Source organism: Canis lupus, chromosome 21 (genome assembly GCF_048164855.1).
Source record: "Canis lupus baileyi chromosome 21, mCanLup2.hap1, whole genome shotgun sequence".
In the NCBI taxonomy this organism is placed as follows: Eukaryota; Metazoa; Chordata; class Mammalia; order Carnivora; family Canidae; genus Canis; species Canis lupus.
The window spans coordinates 56,844,987-56,865,703 of NC_132858.1; the positions used below are offsets into that span (position 1 = coordinate 56,844,987).

At 47.8% G+C, this 20,717-nt stretch overlaps 1 long non-coding RNA gene across 3 annotated transcripts in view; it reads right to left on the reverse strand.

The window, feature by feature from the left end:
- Positions 1-9,082: 9,082 nt before the first annotated feature.
- The window catches only part of LOC140613220 (uncharacterized), a 34,726-nt gene continuing 23,091 nt past the window's right edge, over positions 9,083-20,717 (reverse strand). For 2 of the 3 annotated variants that reach the window (XR_012014400.1, XR_012014398.1), the window contains exons 3-5: positions 20,274-20,441; positions 10,471-10,607; positions 9,083-9,415 (exon numbers count right to left, since the gene is read on the reverse strand). This is a non-coding gene — a long non-coding RNA (uncharacterized lncRNA). The remainder of the gene's footprint in view (positions 9,416-10,470; positions 10,608-20,273; positions 20,442-20,717) is intronic. The other variant, XR_012014399.1, reaches the window with a different exon arrangement.

The window sequence follows — 20,717 nt, forward strand, 5'->3', positions numbered from 1 at the left end:
TGGGTGTGCCCCACAGATCCAGGTCGCTGACCTAGGGCAGCCCTAGGAATCCCGGGACACCCAATGTTGGGGAGAGAAGGGGTAGGCTGGTGGGCCCCACCCACACCCACACTAGGAGACAGGCTCCACCAGGTTCTGGGGCCCCAGGGCCCCGAGACCGGGGTCCAGCTACACTGCGGGGAACAGTGCAGGAGTCCATGAGCTCAGGTCCAGCTCAGCTCTGTTGCCCTCAGAACCGTCTCTCTTGCTGAAACCTCAAGACATGTCCCCACCCGGAGTCCAAACATGCTCCCAGGTGGGGGACTCCAGCACCCGTCCCCACTCCACATGTGATTCTTGCCCTCCCCTAAAGGACAGAAAGGTCTCCCTCCCCAGGGGAAAGCACGTGCCCTCGGCTCTGAGCCCCATTGCTGTAGATCGTCAATAAAGTGTTGTGGTGCGAAAATGCACAGCCAGCCCATTTATGTGTATCCCAGAACTCTGAGCAGAGGGCGTGGAGAGACCCCGAGAGAGGAGGAGGGGCTACATCCATGCCCCAAACAGCCCCTACAGTGGCGCTGCCAGTCACACCCAGCTGACATCCTCACATGCCTTCCAGGGGCTGCCAGACACCAGGGTCAGGCACCATAGACTTTACTGGGACTCAGCCTGTGCCCAGCAGGCCAGGAGGGGCTGGGACAGAGTGACAGCCAGGGAGCCTCAGGGTACCAGTGTCTGTGGAAGAGACCTGGGTGGTCTGTGCTCTCTCTGTCCAGGGGGCCAGGGCTGGCTGGGTTCCGGGGCACTTCCTCCCCTCCCCGTATCCCCGTGCCTGTGTGCCTGGGGCACAGAGGGCCTGCGGGGCGGTAGCGTGGCCCTGGAAGGGATGTCAGGACAACAGGCCCTTGTGTTGTGCCCAAGATTGCTAATCCGATAAACCACCAAGGAGCCCACACCGATGCAAACTCCCGAGGGTTTCTTTACAAGCTGGAGCTTGGGTCCAAGTGCACCAGACACAGAGGTGTAGGGATTTGGACCCCGAGACTAAGAGATGTAGCAGCTTTATAGGAGCCAGTGGCACATGGGAATGCTGAAAGATGTGTAGTCATGTTTGTCCACACGCAGGTGGCTGGTTGAATTACACTTTACCCTATAGTATCGACTTGAACTGGCCTATTACTTTGGTCAGAATTGGGCGCAGCTTTGTGTGGCACAATGCAGGGTTACAATGTGATGACCCGATTTCAGATTAGGGTGTGCCCAGCGGCTTGAGTCGGGTGGGGCAGCACCTTAAGCCATAAGCAGGTAACGTGGGGTCATAGGGGAGATGGCTGGTGGAGCACAAAATGGAATCAGTCCTGCTCTGCTTGTCCAGGGGTAAGGGATTTTTGTTAAATTTACTGGGTCCCACACTGCAGCTCACGTACGTGGGCCACCCTCACAAGGTGTACTCGGCGTGCACACCTTGTGGTGCTAGATCTCTCACACCAGCATGTGGAGGGCACCCTCCTCGCCTTAGTGAATAGGGGCTGGGTGAGCATGGGGCTCAGCCTGAAGGCCAGGCAGCACAGGGGACCAAAGAACCCCAGTCCCGTCCCCACCCAGACTCCCAAACACAGGCAGTCCCAGGGCTCCCCAGCCATGGGCAGCTGGCTCCTCAGGAGCTCCCACCAGGATGGCCCCGAGGTCTAGCTCCCTGCTGGAGAGGCATCAGGGAGAAGATAAGCAGCCAGCGCATGGCAGGACCCACTTCCGCACATGGGAATATGGCCAAGCCGGACCTTCCAGCTCAGCCTACCCTGCAGCGGAAAATCACTGCACGCGCGAGCTGTTGGTCTGCCATGAGAGCCTAGCTAGCTGCCCAGCGCCAGCACCAGAAATGATGTTGTGCCAACCATTTCGGCATTTGGGTGAGCCAGCCAGAGGATCCAATAGCTGCACGTGATAGCTACATGTGATAGACACACACACACCACAAAACCAACAAAAGTTGGAATCCACCCAATGTTGTCTAACAGCAGCCAGATGGTTACATACACGACTCTGTGGTCCCCAATATGATACATGAAAGACGCAATAAACCATGACTGCAGAGGTGCTAGAGGCACAGAGATGTGCCTGCTGGGTTCCAACAAGGAGCACAGAGGGGCAGGAAGCATCCTACGGAGGGGAGGCCCCTCCTTGGAAAGGACATCATGTCCCTGTGAAGGCTACGGACGGTGAAATCTGTCCTCCGCTCTTTCAGCTTCTGGTTTACCTCCTACATGCCATTTTCCTCAATCATAAGACCAAAAATTTATTTTATGTTTTTAAATTTCTTTTATTGGAGTCCAATTTGTATGAATTCTTGCTTCAGCAAGGGTGCCATTCAGGAGGAGAGGAGAGATAATGATTTTCTCAGACAGGCAAAATATAAAGGAGTTCATGACCATTTAACCAGTCCAGTAAGGAATTTTAAGAGGGACTCTTCTAGTGGGGGAAAAAAAAGAGACCAAAAACAACAACTCTAGAAAGGCCCAGAGTACGTCACCAGAAACACCAACTCTTCCGGTAACACAAAATCACAAAGTTCATATCTTTGAATAATCACTCTGAATGCTGATAGACTAAGTAATCCATTCAAAAGATATAGGGTATCAGAGTGGCTTAAAAAACAGGATCTGGGATGCCTGGGTGGCTCAAGGTGTTGAGCATCTGCCTTTGACTCAGGGTGTGATCCTGGAGTCTGGGATCGAGTCACATATGGGGCTCCTGGTGGGGAGTCTGCTTCTCTTTCTCCCTAATTTTCAGCCTCTCTCTCTCTCTCTCTCATAAATAAAATCGTTATTAAAAAAACAAGATCCATCTGTATGCTGCCTACAAGATGCTCACCTTAGACCTAGACACACCAGCAGATTGATAGTCAGGGGAGGGAAAATCATCTACCACGCTAATGGATATCAAACGAAAGCTGGAGGACCCATACTTATATCAGACAAATGAGATTTGAAACCAAACCCTGGGGGACACCTGGTGGCTCAGTTGTTGAGCATCTGCCTTCGGCTCAGGGTGTGATCCTGGGATCCCAGGATCGAGTCCCACATCGGACTCCCTTAGGGGAGCCTGCCTCTCCCTCTGCCTATGTTTCTGCCTCTGCTTCTCTGTGTATCTCTAATGAAAAAATAAATAAAATATTTAAATCTCAAAAAGGAAGAACAAATACTGTAAGAAGAGATGAAGAAGAACATTATTTCATAATTAAAAAGACACTCTATCAAGATCAAACAACTAAATATTTATGCTGCCAACATGAGAGTACCTAAATATAGAAACCAATTAACAACAAACGTACAGGAAATCACTGGTAATAATACACTGACAGGGGATTTCAACACCCACTTATGGCAATGGACCAATCATCTAGCAGAATCAACAAGTGAACAATAGCCTTGACACACTGGACCACAGGAACTCAACAGATATAGTCAGAATATTCGATCAGAAAGCAGAATACACATTCCTTTCAACTGCACATGGGACATTCTCCAGAACAGATAATATCAAGGCCCACAAAACAGCTCTCAACAGGTACAACAGTAACAAGAAGGTTGATATCACACCCTGTACATTTTTGGACCACAACGCTATGAAACTTGAAGTCGACAGTAAGAAAAAATTTGGACAGACCAAAAATATGTTGAGTTTATGATCATCCTATTAGAGAATGAATGGAGCAACCAGGAAATTAAAGAGGAAATATAAAACAAACGAAAATTAAAACATGTTTCTCCAAACCTCTGGGATGTAGCAAAGGCAGTCCTAAGAGGGAAATACATAGCAATACAGGCCTACCTCAAGAAACAAGAAGTCTCCAATACACATCGTAACCCTACACCTGAAGGAGCTGAAAAAGAAATAGCAAACATAGCCTAAAGCCTACAGAAGAAGGGAAAAAATAAAAAAGAGAGCAGAAATAAACAATATAGGAAAAACAAAACAGTAGAATGGAAAAACAAAACTGAGAGCTGGTTCTTTAAAATAATTAATAAAATGGATCAAGCCCTAGCAAGCCTTATCAACGAGAAAAGAGAAAAGACCTAAATAAATAAAATCACAAATGAGAGAAGAGAGATCACAATCAACACCAGAAAAATAAGACAATTATAAGGGAATACTATGAAAGATTATATGCAAACAAACTGGGAGACCTGGAAGAAATGGACAAATCCCTAGAAATGAGCAAATGAGCAGAACTGAAATAGGAAGAAATAGAAAGTGTGAACAGACCCATAACTAGCAAAGGAATTGAATCAGCAAGGCACCTGGGTGCCTCAGTGGTTGAGCATGTGCTTTGGCTCAGGTCATGATTCCGGGGTCCTGGGGGATCAAGTCCCACATCAGGCTCCCCACATGGAGCCTCATTTTCCTTCTGCCTATAACTCTGCCCCTCTGTGTCTCACATGAATACATAAATAAAATCTTTAAAAAAGACAACAAAGATGTGAAAGGACCTAAATAAAATCACAAATGAGAAAAGAGAAATAACAACCAACACTAGAGAAATACAAACGATTATAAGAGAACATTATGAAAAATTATATGCCAGGAACCTAGAACCTGGAAGAAATAGATCAATTCCTGGAAATATATAACATAGCAAAAATGAAAAAGGAAGAAATAAGAAACTTGAACAGACAGATAACCAGCAAAGAAATTGAATCTGCAATCAAGAATCTCCCAACAGGAGATGCTTAGATCAATAGAACAGAATGGAAAGCCGAAACAAGATACAAACCTGTAACTCTATGATCCATTAATCGACAACAAGGCAGGAAGGAATATCCAATGGCACAAAGACAGTCTCTTCAACAAACCCTAACCCTGACCGCAGGATAAGAACAAATGGTGTTGGGAAAACCAGGCAGCCAAATGCAGAAGAATGAAACTGGACCACTTTCTTACTCCATATATATAAAAAATAAATTCAAAATGGATGAAAGACCTAACTGTGAGATCTGAAACCATACAAAGAAGAAAAGATAGGCAGCAAAGTCTTTGACATTGGCCATTGGATGTTCTTTCTAGATATGCCTCTGAGGTGAGGGAAACAAAAGCAAAAATCCTATTGGGACTTTAAGAAATTCAAAAGCTTCCACAAAGTGAAGGAAACAACCAAAGCTAAAAGGCAACATACAAAATGAAAGGAGATATTGGTAAACAACACATCCACTAAAGAGTTAGTATGCAAAACACATAAAGCAAATATAAATCTCAAGATCCTAAAAACAAATTATGCAACTGGAGATGGGCAGAAAAATGAATGGACTTTCTCTCTGAAAGACTGCCAGATGGCGACCAGACACAAGGAAAGACACTAAGCATCACCCATCATCAAGGAAATGCAAATCAAAACCACAATGATAGTTCACCTGACAGCCGTCATAATGGCTAATATTAACAACACAAGAAAAAACAAGTTTTAGTGAGGCTATGGAGAAGGGGTCGCTCCCTTACACTCCTGGTGGGCATGCGAACAGATGTAGTCACTGTGGAAAACAGTGTGGAGGGTCCTCTAGTAGTTAAAAATAGGTGATCCCTGGGTGGTGCAGTGGTTTGGTGCCTGTCTTTGGCCCAGGGCATGATCCTGGAGACCGGGGATCGAATCCCACATTGGGCTCCCGGTGCATGGAGCCTGCTTCTCCCTCTGCCTGTGTCTCTGCCTCTCTCTCTGTGACTATCATAAAAAAAAATTAAAAAAAAGTTAAAAATAGAGCTAACCTACGATTCCAAATTTGCAGAGCTAGGTATTTACCCTGAGGACACAAAAGTACTTTAGTAGATTCGAGGGGGACACGCAGCCCAGTGTTTCTAGCAGCGTTATCAACAACAGCCAAACTGTGGATACAGCCCTACGTCCATCGGCAGATGAACGGGCAGAGACAGTGTGGTAAATATACACACTGCGACATCACTCGGTCATCAGAAGGGATGAAATGAAGCCATTTACAATGATGTGGAAGGAGTGGAAAGGATTTATGCTAAATGAACTCAGAGAAAGACAGATACCAAATACAATACAATTGCATTCACAGGTGAATTTTAAGAAACCAAACAAACTGGCAAAGGGGCTCAGGGGGGATGAGAGAAGCAAGCCAAGATACCCACTCTTAACCACAGAGAATAAACTAATAAATACCAGAGGAAGGTGAGGGGATTGGGAATCAAGGGATGGGGACAGTGGAGGGCACCTGTGACCAGTACCAGGCGTTGTATCCAAGTGTTGAATCACTAAGTGGTAAACCTGAAACTATATCATACTGTGTTTACAAACAGGAATTCAAGTAAAACTTTAAAATAATAATTGGTAGTATTGATGAAACATGTGCGCACTAGAGAAAAAATCAGAAAGGCAACTAAAAATCCAAATAAAGAGTATTTAGAGCCACAAATCCCCTCCTTAGCTCAGCTTGGAAGAAGTCTGTAATGTCTATTCTGACCCCATCAGAAGCCTGGATTTTGAGTCTCTGGGGAGGCCACTAATTTGGTGGAGTCAGGCTATCTTTGAACCCAAAACCTAAATAGAGTGCATAAAACTCAACGACCCAAGATACTAGGAGTCCCAGTGCAGGCACATGCCAGGACCCAAACTCTAACCATACACAGACATAACCCTAACCCTACACTTAATCCTAATGTTAAACTAACCCTTAAACAAGACCCATCACTAATCGACAACCAAACACAAACCCCAAGACCAAAACACATTCAGTGAACCTTCCTGCCAACCCTCACCCTAACTCCTAAAACTATTCGAAACCCTTATCCCTGACCCCTGTCTTAAATCTAACCCTAACCTCAACTTAATGTACTCAAATCCTATTCCTAACCTTAACCTGTACCCTAACCCTAACCCTCTAATACTAATCCTATCTCATACCCCAAATGGTACTCTAATTTGTACCCTAAAACTAACTCCTAAACCACTCCCTAAACCTATCTCTTACCCTGACCTGACCCTAATCCCTAACTAAACACTAACCCTAACCCTAGCCCTAACCCCTATCCTAAACCTAATCCTCGCCCTAACCCTAAACGTAGCCATAACTTTTACCCTAACCCCTAACACTTACCCCTAACCCTAACTCACACCCTAACCCCTAACCCTAAATGCAAACCTAAGCCCAACCCTAACTGTAACCATAACCCTAACCCCACCTCCAAACCTCCTGTCCTAATCCCTGAAGCCTAAACCCTAAACCTAACTGTAAATCCTGTCACTAACCCTAACCCCTTTCCCTAATCCCTAACCCCCATCTTAACTCCTAACCACTGACTCTTAACCTTATCCCTCACCCTAACCTGTATTCCTGTATACAGCTTAATCACAAACACCTAACATCTAACCTAAGCCTAACCACCAACTGCCTCCCCTCCCGACCCTACCATTCATTCTACCCATTCACTTACCCTGTGGTTCTGAGTAGTCCCTTCTGATGTGGACGTGACCCCCAACAGCGCCTCCAGAGTCCTCCAGGGGGTCCTGAGGAAGCAGGGCTCCTGTGAGTATGGACATGGCCCCAATTGTTCCTGAGTCATAGTCAGAGGGTCCTGAGGATGCTGGGTCTCCTGTCACTGTGGACTATGCCTCACATCGTCTGGAAGCCTCACAGCAGGTCCTCAGGTGGCCCGGGGCTCCTGTCAGCCTGGACATGGCCACACGTCCCCCAGAAAACTCACCACACGTCCTGAGGAGCTGTGGGCTCCTGTTAGCATAGACGCAGCCCCATATTTCCCGAAGCCAAAGTGCATGTCCTGAGGAGGACGGGGGTCCTGTTAGTGTTGAGGTGGCCCAACATTTTCCTCAAGCCTCACCAGAAGACCTGAGGATGCTGGGGGCTCCTGTCAGCATAGATGTGGCCCCAAATCTTCTCAAACCTTCACAGTGGGTCCTGAGGAGGCTGGAGACTCTTGTCAGTGTGGATGCGGCACCCACATTTTTCTTAGGCCTCACCACAGGCCCTGACAAGCCTGGGGTCTTCTGTCCGCATGGATGCATCCCATATTTCCCCAAGTCAACACCAGGGATCCTAAGGATTCAGCATCCTGTTGTGTCGATGTGACACAACGTCCTCCCGAAGCATCACCGAGGGTTCTGAGGAGGCCGGGGCTCCTGCCACCATTAATGCGGCCCGCAGCTTCCAGAAGCCTCAACTTATGTCCTGAGGTAGCCCAGGGGCTCCTGTCAGCGTGGATGCGGGCCCACATCTTCCTGAAGCTGTGGCTCATCAGCGTGGACGTGTCCCCACGTCCTCCTCAGGCCTCCCCAGCACAGGCTGGCTCCTGTTAGTGCAGGCAGAGGAGGCCTACTGCACATTCATGCCCGCTGGGTGGGGCCTGGGCTCGGGCGCCCCCTGCAGGACGCTCAGGCGCTGCAGGAGGCTGTGCAGAAGGAGGCAGGCGCTCCAGGGGCTGCACCGGCCTCCTTCCAGGCTCCTGCTGTGGCCTGTTAGCTTTAGAAACGTCTCACTGAAACGGAGCCCAACACCTGGCTTCCCCAGAAATACTTAAGGACAAGGAATTGGAGCCCACAGGATGCAAAATGAAATGTGGACCAGGGTTTTACCACGTCCCGCAAAACCCACCCAACCCTCTTCCACTGTGGGCGGGATTGCGGGCTGGTGCAGCCACCCTGGAAACAGTGTGGAGGCTCTGCAGGGCGACTCTATTTGTAACATCCTGTGAACAGCAGGTGAACGGCCTGATTTCACTCCGAAGATACAGATGCAGTGAGACTTGGGACACCTGCACCCCAATGTATACAGCAGCCGGGTCCACAGTAGCCACACTGTGGGAGGAGCCTCGGTGACCTGTGGCAGATGATGGATAAAAAGGATGGGAGATAGATGATGGTCATAGAGAGAGGAATGGAACTCAGCTATCAAAGAGAAGGAAATATTGCCATTTGCAATGACGTGGATAGAACTAGAGGGATCATGTTAAATGAAATAAGTCAGTCAGGAAAGAGAATGACCGTGTGGTGTCATTCATAGGTGGAATTAAAAAGCAAAGCATATAACAACTGTGAAGGGAAGGAAAAACAAATAAGATGAAAACAGTTGCAGGAAATACAGACTCTTTTTTTTAATTTTTATTTATTTATGATAGTCACAGAGAGAAAGAGAGAGGCAGAGACATAGGCAGAGGGAGAAGCAGGCTCCATGCACCAGGAGCCCGATGTGGGATTCGATCCCGGGTTTCCAGGATCGCGCCCTGGGCCAAAGGCAGGCGCCAAACCGCAGCGCCACCCAGGGATCCCCGAAATACAGACTCTTAATGATAGGAAACAAAATGATGGTCGTTGGAGGCGGGGAGGTTAACAGAGGACCTGCATGAAGGAGGTCACGTGATGTCACGAGCACTGCTGTTATCTCCAACTGGTGAATCCCTGATTCTTCCTCTGAAAGTATAATACACTATCCGTTAATTAATTGGGTTTAAATTAAATTAAGTTAAAAAAATCCATTGTATCAGAGCACATTTCCTTCTGGACTCTCTGTTTTGCTCCTTCAGCTTATGCCCGAACCACCCCCCATGGGACTGGTTTGCCTAAGTAGGCTCCACGCACCGTCCATGGCCCAGCCCAGGGCTAGAACTCATGACCCCTGAGATGAGTACCGGAGGTGAGGTCAGGAGTCAGATGCTTAACCAACGGAGCCAGCTGGGGGCCCGAGAACCACACTGCTTTATCCTTTGTGTCTGTGACATCGTTTGAAATAGGAAAGTGCTGCGTCCCACTCTCTCCTGCTCCTCCAGTACTGATTTGCTCTCCGGGGTCATTTTTGGGGGCAGATTGATGTTATGGTTTTTTTTTTTTTTTTTTTTTTTGCTATTTCTAAGATATGCCACCATGATTTTGATAGGAATGACTTTGAAACTGAGGGTGGCTTCAGAAACTGTGGACATTTTCACAAGATAAGGCTCCCACCCCTCGAACCCAGGACGGCCTCCCAGAACAGAGCCATGTATGGCTCAGTGAACAAGTCTTGTGCTCCTATGGTTCAGTCTCATTTATTCTCCTTGATGCTCCTGAGAAGGGAGTCACGTCCTTCCTTTCATTCCTGAGTGCTCATTGTCGGGACAGAGCAAGGCTACTCTGCTCTGTAGGGTCAGTTTGTGTCCGTGACTTTACTGAACTCACTCCTTAGTTCTAACAGGTTTTGGTGGAGGCTCCCAGGTTTCCTGTTTCCAGTATCGCGTCTTCAGCATATAGGGACAGTGTGACGTCCCCCTTCCAGGTGTGGAACCTTTTCTGTTTACAGCTTAATGTCCTAGAAAGCCCCACAATAGAATCAAAACTGAGCCCAGGCCAAGGGCAGGAAGCCCCTATTAGAATGAGAACAGAGCTCAATGCCCTTGAAGGCCCCATATAAAAATGTACACAGAACTTGAGGAATTGCTCTAGCCCTTCTGGAGGTCCCTGAGACAAGCCCTTAAACCTAAGCAAAAACTCACCTCGGGATCGAAGTCCCTGCTCCGCATTGTCAGGTATACTTGGACACAAGCTCGAGCTTGTAAATAAACCCTCGTGTGTTTGCTTCGGTGTGGGCTTCTCCATTGTTTTTCGGATTCGCAATCTTGGGCACAACAGTCTGAGATAAAAAAAACAAAACCAAAAGCATTTCGGACGCGGGCAAAGTGAAAGCAGGGTTCTGAGAGATGCGCTTGGGGGCTCTTCTGTGGAGGGCTTGCAGACTGGGTGGTGGGATGCTTAGCCCCAGAACCAGAGGACCCAGTGTCCCCTCCCAAATCACGCCAAACAGCGCCAATCTCAGGGAGCACCACTGCGCCACCTGCTGGAGGCCAGAGGCGCTGAAGACCACCCCAACCCTGACACCGCAGGTGCATCTCCCAGGCAGATGTGCACCTGACAATCAGCACCATGGGCCATCCCCAGACCCCACACAGACCATTCGCTGCCACCAAGTTGTCAGACCCAAGAGGCTGCAGAGCTTCAGCGCTGCCTGGAAAGAAGGGTCTAGCTTCCTTTGTATTTTGTGCTTTATTTTCATTTATTTTTTTTATTCTATTTTATTAATTGCCTTATTTTATTTTTTATGTATGTACCTTATATATTTCTTATTTTTACTTTCATGGAACATTAATTGTGTTTGTTATTTTGGGATTTAGAATCTTTTTACAAGGAGGCCAAAATAATCTAGTGGTTTTTTTGGGGGAGGGCAGTTGTTATTGTTTTTCTTGGTTTTTCTTTTTCTTCCTACTTTCTTTTCTGGAAAATATAATGAGATCGAGAAATTCACCTCCATAAAATAACATGAGGTAGTATTCACAGCCATGACGTCCATCAAAACAAATATATGATGTCTAAATACAGTTTAGGGATCCCTGGGTGGCGCAGCGGTTTGGCGCCTGCCTTTGACCCAGGGCGCGATCCTGGAGACCCGAGATCGAGTCCCACGTCGGGATCCTGGTGCATGGAGCATGCTTCTCCCTCTGCCTATGTCTCTGCCCCTCTCTCTCTCTCTCTGTGTGTGTGTATGTGACTATCATAAATAAATTATTAAAAAATAAATAAATAAATAAATAAATACAGTTTAAAACAATGATTATAAAGATAGCAGCTGGGCTGGAAAAAGAGCACAGAAGAAAACTAGAGAATCCCTTACTGTAGAAATAAAAGAACTAAATTTTAGTCAGGCGAATGTTAAAAACAGTATAACTGAGATGCAGTCCCAAGTGGAAGCCTTAAAAACAAAGAAAGTTATGGACCACAGAGACAGATTTAGGGAACTCAGCCACTTATTAAAACAATAACATTCATATCATAGGAGACTCAGAAGATGAAGAGAGAGAAAAGGTGGGCCTTACTCATCCAATAGAAACCACAAATACCCACCATTGCTTCAATGTGGATGTAACTGGAAGGTATTATGCTGAGTGAAGTAAGTCAATCAGAGAAGGACAAACATTGTATGTTCTCATTCACTTGGAGAATATAAATAATAGTGAAAGGGAATATAGGGGAAGGGAGAAGAAATGTGTGGGAAATATCAGAAAGGCAGACAGAACATAAAGACTCCTAACTCTAGGAAGCTAACTAGGGGTGATGGAAGGGGAGGAGGTCAGGGATCTGTATGAATGGGTGACGGGCACTGAGGGGGGCACTTGACGGGATGAGCACTGAGTGTTATTCTGTATGTTGTCAAATTGAACACCAATAAAAAGTGAATATATTATTTAAAAAAAAAGAAAGAGGGAAAGAAAGAAATAGTGGCACCTTGGTGGCTCAGTCAGTTAAGCTTCTACCTTAAGTCAGATCATGATCCAGGTCCCAATGTAGGCTCCCTGTTCAGCAGGGAACCTGCTTCTCCCTCTCCCTCTGCCCCTCTCACTCATGGTTTTTCTCTCCTCTCTCTCTCAAATAAATAAAAAACATCTTTGAAAAAGAAACTAAAAAAAAACAAAGCCACAAGAAGAGAAATCTCCCACGTAGAAGAATTTCAAACAATTTGTGCAGACATTCCACCCTCAAGTTGATGAGCATAGCTTCCCACTCTTACGTGTGGAATACACATAGTAACTTCCTTCTACAAAATATATTATGAAAAACTTAAAATAATAATGATAATAATAATAAGAAGAAGAAGAAGAAGGAGGAGGAGGAGGAGGAGGAGGAGGAGGAGGAGGAGAATCACTTAACTACGGAGAAAGATGACAAACACTACCTCAGCAAGATGATCAGATCGATACCAAGACTGATAAATCATGTTGAAAGTATCTATCCTTTATATGATATAATGAAAATGGCAGTATATCTTTGTATATAATCCACAAAAACAGTTCAATCATGAGATAAACGAAAGACATGTCTCAACTGAGGGAAATTTTCAAAATACTCTACTTCTCAAAGTATTCCAGTGCAACAACAAGGAAAGGCTGAAAGACTGTCACAATCCAGAGGAGCCTAAGAAAACAGGAGGACAAATGGAATTTCATATGAGGGGTGGTAACTTAGCAAAAACTAAGGAAATCTGAATAAAGTATGGTCCTTGGTTAATGCAACTATTTTAATATTGATTCATTAGCTAATATTTGTACCATACTGATATAAGATATCAATAATTGGAGAAATTGAGTGCAAGTGCATGCGAATGCTCTGTACTATCTTCTCAATTTCCCTATAAATCTTTCTTTTTTTTCCTAATAAATAAGATTTATTTTGAAAATTGACTTAAATGAATCAGGCTCCAAGTGTGAAGACATTTTAAGAATAGTTAAATTAACTTTTGCCTTATTCTTAAAGACTTCCTTCGATGGGAACAAAGTAATAATTTTATATCAGAAGGAAAGAAAAACACTTATGAACACGTATAATGTCTCCCCAACCTGAAAAGCAGGAACGGATAATAAATAGCAAAAATCAGATAAAAAATACTTCTATTATAATAGACACCAAATTGCAAGGGCATTTAAAATTAGCAATGCATAACATTTATTTCCTTGACATTTGTCTTCCAAAGAGTTCACAGTGTTTCAGTGTCAGTTGAAACAGGGGAAGAATCTCAGGGAAGAATCCTTCACATAATAATAGGACCACTGGTAATAATATATCTCAGTTCTTTCCAAATCCATAAAGATGCAATTCCTGAGGAGTGACTGAGCTGTGAAGAAAAAGATGAGAAACCCTCATCCCTCTGAATTACTTGTGTCAGAATATTTTAACCATAGTACTATGGATAGTAGTAAATTATCCTTATTAACAGGAAATACGTCTCAGATTGGAATCTGAGCAATCAGAAGGGCAGAGAAAAAACACTTTGAATCGCTCTTCATCTTATAAAGAGAAAGGACAGCTTTTTTATGTACGAAGTCAGTTGTCAAGATAGCCTTAGAGAATAAGATTCTGCAGCATCGAATCCCGCTGCACAGCTGGGATGCCCACGCCCCAGGTCTTCCTGATCCCAAATCCCTGGGCCTGTCCCCCACACAGGCTGCCAGGCTGAGGTCATTTGCAATTGCTCTCTTAGGAGCTCCGGGGAAGGGGGAAGGAGCTAGATAGGATGGGAAGGGATGCAAGGAGGCCAAGAAAATGAAGGCCTTTCCACTTTAAGTTCAGCGTTCGAACACGTCCAGCCATCCCAGGCCCCCGTGAAGAAGAGATGAAATTTACATTACTTCATTTACAGGAAAAAAACAAAAGTTTACAGCTTAATGCCCTGGAAAGCCCCACAATAGAATAAGAACTGAGCCCACGCCTAGGGCTGAAAGCGCCTATTAGAATGAGAACAGAGCTCAATGCCCTTGAAGGCCCCATATCAAAATGTAAACACAACTTGAGGAATTGCTCCAGCCCTTTTGGAGGTCCCCAAGACAAGCCCTTAAAAGCAAAACACCACCTTGGGGTCCAAGTCCCTGCTCTGCTGTGTCGGGTGTACTTGGACGCAAGCTGGAGTTTGGAAATTAACCCTTGTGTGTTTGCATCAGTGTCAGCTCCGTAGTGGTTTCTCGGATTCACAATCTTGGGCACAACACCCCCATGTCCCCTCCCACCTGGGGCTGAACCACTATCCCCTCCCATCCAGGCTGACACTCAGTCACCTCCCCGCCCACAACAGCTGGGCACAGGCCCTCACACAGGTGTCACGGGCACGGTGGACCCTTTCATCATGCCTGGCCTCCCAGAGGAAAGAAAGAGGTTTCGGCAGGACACACTCCCATGGTGGCCCCAGGGCTCCCTGCCCAGCACAGCAGCTCCTGACAGGTTGGGGTCTGTGTCCCTGACGCCTGCTCCTCCTCCCCGGGTTTCCCACAGGAAATGAAGGAGGAGGCCCTGGTCTCCTCCAGGGACATCTTGGAGGTAGACTTGGATGTCACCAGGATGTTCGGCAGCCACACCATATTTTGGGATGGCTAGGGGGTCGGGTGAGGCTGCTGGGCCAGGGGTCTTCGGGACACCAAGGGAGGCCCGGGGCCTTCTGGGTAGGGAAAACGGGGCTACTGAGGCCAGGGGAGCAATAGCAGCCAACAACACACTGCTCCATGGTAGGATGCTGGGGCTGACACCCGTGACCACACTCCCGGTGCCTCGGGGATGAGGAGGCCACTAGGATGGGGCCTCCAGGGGTAGCCATGGGAGCTGAAGACCAAAGAGGAGAGGGACAGCTCCCTGAGAAGCAGGGGATGGGGTGGGGGATGTGGGGGCAGGAACTGGACCTGGGGGCCAGGCTGCATAGCCACGGCTGGAGCAGGACCACATCGATCCCATGAGGGTCGGACGGGTCAGAGTGACACCCACTCTCGGTGCTTTATATTATTCTAAATTTTATGCATTTAATTTGAGACAATTTGCAATTTGAAAGCATATATAGTAAAATGACCCCCAGAAAATGCCCCCGGTCCAGCCAGGGCCCTGCAATGACCACACGGAGCCCCAGGGACAGGTGTCACTGCAAACCCCAGACTAGTCGCCTTTAACTGTAGATGTCTCCTTAGCATCATAGAGGAAGGAGATTTCCTGTGTCCGCAGGCCCCCCACGACATCCCCCACATTTCCCACTCTCACACCATCCTCCTACATCATCATCCCCAATGGTATCCCACCTACACATCCCCCTCACACCCACACAGCCCCACACAATCCGCACTCACACTATACCCCAACACCATCACCCCTACACAATCCCCCACACTCCACCACCATCATACCCCTGCCCCCACACCATCCACCACCACACCATTGGCCCCCAGCAATGACCCAATGCAGGTGCCCCCTGTGGGACATGCTCAGCCTCCCCGGGGTTCTCTGGATACCCTAATCCCATCAGAAGCCCGGGTGTCCCATAGAGTACTCAGGGGTTGCAGGGAGGAGGGAAGACAGGAAGCCCCCGACAGGGTGGGTGCAGTTGAGTGATGCAGAGGACCCACTGTGCCCTGCCTCCACCCACTGTCCCTCATTTAGGGCAGTAAACACTGCACAGGACACCAGTCCCTAACCCATGGGGATCTGGGCTGGCCTGGCCCTGGGCTCTGTGAGGGCTGGGGTGATTTGAGCCCCCAACACAGGCCCAACACAAAGACTAATGGGATCCAGCACACACAGCCCTGGATAGCCCTGGATTCTGGCCCCAGGCTGAGCCAGCCCTCTCACAGCTGGATGGTGGGCCCCACCTGCACCCACACCAGGAGGCTGGCTCCTACAGGTGCTGGGGCCCCAGGGAGCCTGAGGCCAGGGTCCAGCTGCCCTGCAGAGACCCAGCACAGAAGCCCATGAGCTGCAGGTCCAGGTCAGGTCAGCTCTGCTGTCCTCAGAACCGTCTCTCAGACTGAAACCTCAGGACACACGCCCCCACCCAGAGTCCACACATGCTTCCAGGTGGGGGACTCCGGCATCCGTCCCCAACCCATGTCATTCTTGCCCTTCCCTAAGGGACAGAAAGGTCTCCATCCCCAGGGGAAGGCGTGCACCCTCGGCTCTGAGCCCGTTTACTTTAGAAAGTCAATAAAGTGTTGTGGTGTGAAAATGCACAGCCAGCCCACTTCTGTGTCTCCCAGAACACTGTTCACGGGGCATGGAGAGACCCCCAGAGAGGAGGAGGGGGTACCACCTAGGCCCCACAAGCCCCTGCAGGGGCGCCACCAGGAACACCCGGCTGACGTCCCCACGTGCCTTCCACGGGTGGCCAGATGCCGGGGTCAGGACCCAACGGACTTTACTGGGACTCAGGCTGTGCCCCGCGGGCCAGGAGGGCCTGGGACAGAGTGACACCAGGAAGCCTCTGGTCACCAGGGTCTATGCAAAGCGACCCAGAGGTCTGTGCTCCCTCTTTCCAGGAGGCCGTGGCTGGCCGGGTACGGGGCACTTCCTCCCCTCCCCGCATCCCTGTGCCTGTGTGGCTGGGGCAGAGAGGGCCTGCCGGGCGGTCAGCATGGTCCTAGAAGGGATGTTAAGGACAGTACGCCTTTGAGTTGTGCCCAAGATTGTGAATCCGAGAATCCACTGAGGAGCCAACACCGATGCAAACTCCCAAGGGTTCCTTACAATCTGGAGCTTGTGTCCTAGTGCACCCGACACAGCGGAGCAGGGATTTGGACCCTGAGACTAAGAGGAGTAGCAGCTTTATAGGGGCCATTGGCCCATGGGATACACAGAAAGTTGCACAGTCGTGTCGGTCCACATGCAGGTGGCCGATTGAATTACACCTTACCCTATAGGATCCACTTGACCTGGCCTATTTCTTTGGTCAGAATCGGCGTGCAGTTTTGGTGGGCAAAAAGCAGGGTTACATTGTTATGAGCCGATTTACGATTACGGTGTGCCCAGCGGCTTGACTGGGTTGGGGCAATGCCTTAAGACATAAGCAGGTCATGTGGGGGTCATAGGGGAGGTGGCGGTTGTAGCACAAAATGGAATCAGTCCTGCTCTGCTTGTCCAGGGGTAGGCGATTTTTGATAAATTTCCTGGGCCCCACACTTGCAGATCATGCACCTGGGCCACCCTCACCAGGTGGACTCACTGTGCATACCTTGTGGTGCTGGATCTCTCACACCAGTGTGTAGAGGGCACCCTCCTCGCCCTAGTGAGTAGGGGCTGGGTGAGCATGGGGCTTGGCCCGAAGGCCAGGCAGCAGAGGACCGAGGAACACCAGCCCCATCACCACCCCTACTCCCACACACAAGCTGCCCCATGGCTCCCTGTAATGGGCACCCGGCACCTCTGGAGATCCACCTAATGTGGCCACGAGGTCCGGCTCCCTGCTGGAGAGGCATCGGGGAGAAGAGAAGCAGGCGGCGCTTGGGGAGACCCACTGCCGGACATTGGATTGTGGCCGAGCCAGACCTTCCACCTCAGCTGACCCTCCAGCTGAAATTCACCTCAGGAGCGAGCCCTGGGTCAGCCAGGAGAGCCCAGCTAGCCACCCAGCATCAGCACCAGAAATGATGTTGTACCAACCATTTCGGCATTTGGGTGACCCAGCCGGAAGATCTGATAGCTGCATGTGACAGCTTCATGTGATAGACACACACACACCCCACAACCAACAAAAGTCAGAATCCCCCCAATGTTGTCAAACAGCAGCTGGATGGTTACATACACGACGCCGTGGTCCCCAATAGGATACCTGGAAGATGCTATAAACCATGACTGCAGAGGTGCTGGAGGCACGGAGATGTGCCTGCTGTGTTCCAAAAAGGAGTGCAGAGGTGCAGGAAGCATCCTACAGAGGGGGGGGGCCCTCCTAGGAAAGGACACCAGGACCCTGTGAAGCCCACGGATGGTGAAATCATTCCTCTTCTCTTTCAGCTTCTGCTTTTCCTACTAAATGCCATTTTCCACAATCATAATAGCAAAAATTTATTTTATGTTTTCATATTTCTTTTTATTGGAGTCCAATTTGTATGAATTCTTGCTTTAGCAAGGGTGTCATTCAGGATAGAAAGAGAGAGAAAGATTTTCCCAGACAGGCAAAGTATAAAGGAGTTCATGACCACTAAACCAGTCCAGTAAGGAATTTTCAGAGGGACCATTCTAGTGGGGGAAAAAAGAGACCAAAATCAACAAAGACTAGAAAGGACCAGAGAACGTCATCAGAAACACCAACTCTACTGGTAACACAAAGGCACAAAGTTCATATTTTGAATAAGCACTCTGAATGCTGATACTAAATGCTCCAATCAAAAGATATAGGGTATCAGAGTGCCTTAAAAAACAAGATCCGGGATGCCTGGGTGGCTCAGGGTTTGAGCCTCTGCCTTTGAATCAGGATGTGATCCTAGAGTCTGGGATCGAGTCCCATATTGGGCTCCTGGTGGGAAGCCTGCTTCTCTCTGGGCCTAATTTTCTGCCTCTCTCTCTCTCTCTCTCTCTCTCATGCTCTCAAAAATAAACTAGTCATTAAATAAACAAGGTCCATAGGTATGCTGCCTACTAGATGCTCACCTTAGACCTATAGACACCAGCAGATTGAAAGTCAGGGATGGAAAATCATCTATCACGCTAATGGTTATGAAAAGAAAGTTGGAGGACCAATGCTTATGTTAGAAAAACTAGATTTGAAACCAAACCCTGGGGGACACCTGGTGGCTCAGTGGTTGAGCATCTGCCTTTGGCTCAGGGTGTGTTCCTGGGATCCCAGGATTGAGTCCCACATCGGCATCCCTTTGGGGAGCCTTTCTCTCCCTCTGCCTATGTTTCTGCCTCTGCTTCTCTGTGTATCTCTCATGAATAAATAAATTAAATATTCAATCTCAAAAAAGAAAGAACAAATACTATAAGAAGTGATGAAGAAGGGCATTATTTCATAGTTAAAAAGACTCTCTATCAGGATCAAACAACTAAATATTTATGCTGCCAACATGGGAGTACCTAAATATGGAAAACAATTACCAACAAATGTACAGGAACTCACTGATAATAATACAATGACGGGATTTTAACACCCACCCACTTATGGCAATGGACCGATTGTCTATGCAGGAAATCAACAGGGGAACAATAGCCTTGACACACTGGACCACAGGGACCCAACAGATAGTCTGAACATTTCTTCCTAAAGCAGAATACACATTACTTTCTTTTTTTTTTTAAAGATTTTATTTATTTATTCATGATAGTCACACACAGAGAGATAGAGGCAGAGACATAGGCAGAGGGAGAAGCAGGCTCCAAGCAGGGAGCCCGATGTGGGATTTGATCCCGGGTCTCCAGGATTGCGCCCTGGGCCAAAGGCAGGCGCCAAACCGCTGCGCCACCCAGTGATCCCAGAATACACATTCCTTTCAAGTGCACATGGGACATTCTCCAGAACAGATCATATCATAGGCCACAAATCAGCCCTCAACAGGTACAACAGGTTCAAGAAGTTTGATATCACACCCTGTATATTTTTTTTAATTTTTATTTATTTATGATAGTCACACAGGGAGAGAGAGAGGCAGAGACATAGGCAGAGGGAGAAGCAGGCTCCATGCACCGGGAGCCTGACGTGGGATACGATCCTGGGTCTCCAGGATCGCGCCCTGGGCCAAAGGCAGGCGCCAAACCGCTGCACCACCCAGGGATTCCCCACCCTGTATATTTTTGACCACGATGCTATGAAACTTGAAGTCGGCAGTAAGAAAAAATTTGGACAGACCAAAAATACGTGGAGATTATGAACATCCTACTAGAGAATGAATGGAGCAACCTGGAAATTAAAGAGGAAATTTAAAACAAATGAAAATGAAAACATGTTTCTCCAAACCTCTGGGATGTAGCAAAGGCAGTCCAAAGAGGGAACTACATAGCAATACAGGCTTACCTCAGGAAACAAGAAGTCGGGGATCCCTGGATGGCGCAGCGGTTTGGTGCCTGCCTTTGGCCCAGGGCGTGATCCTGGAGACCCGGGAACGAATCCCACATCGGGCTCTTGGTGCATGTAGCCTCCTTCTCCCTCTGCCTATGTCTCTGCCTCTCTCTCTCTCTGAGACTATCATAAATAAATAAAAATTAAATAAAATGTTTAAAAAAAAGGAAACAAGAAGTCTCTAATACACAACCTAACCCTACACCTAAAGGAGCTGGAAAAGGCATAGCAAACAAAGCCTAAAGCCTACAGAAGAAGGGAAAAAATTAAGATGAGAGCAGAAATAAACAATACAGAAATAAAAAAACAGTAGAATGGAATAACGAAACTAAGAACCGGTTCTTCAAAATAATTAATAAAATGGATCAAGCCCTATCCAGGCTTATGAATGAGAAAAGA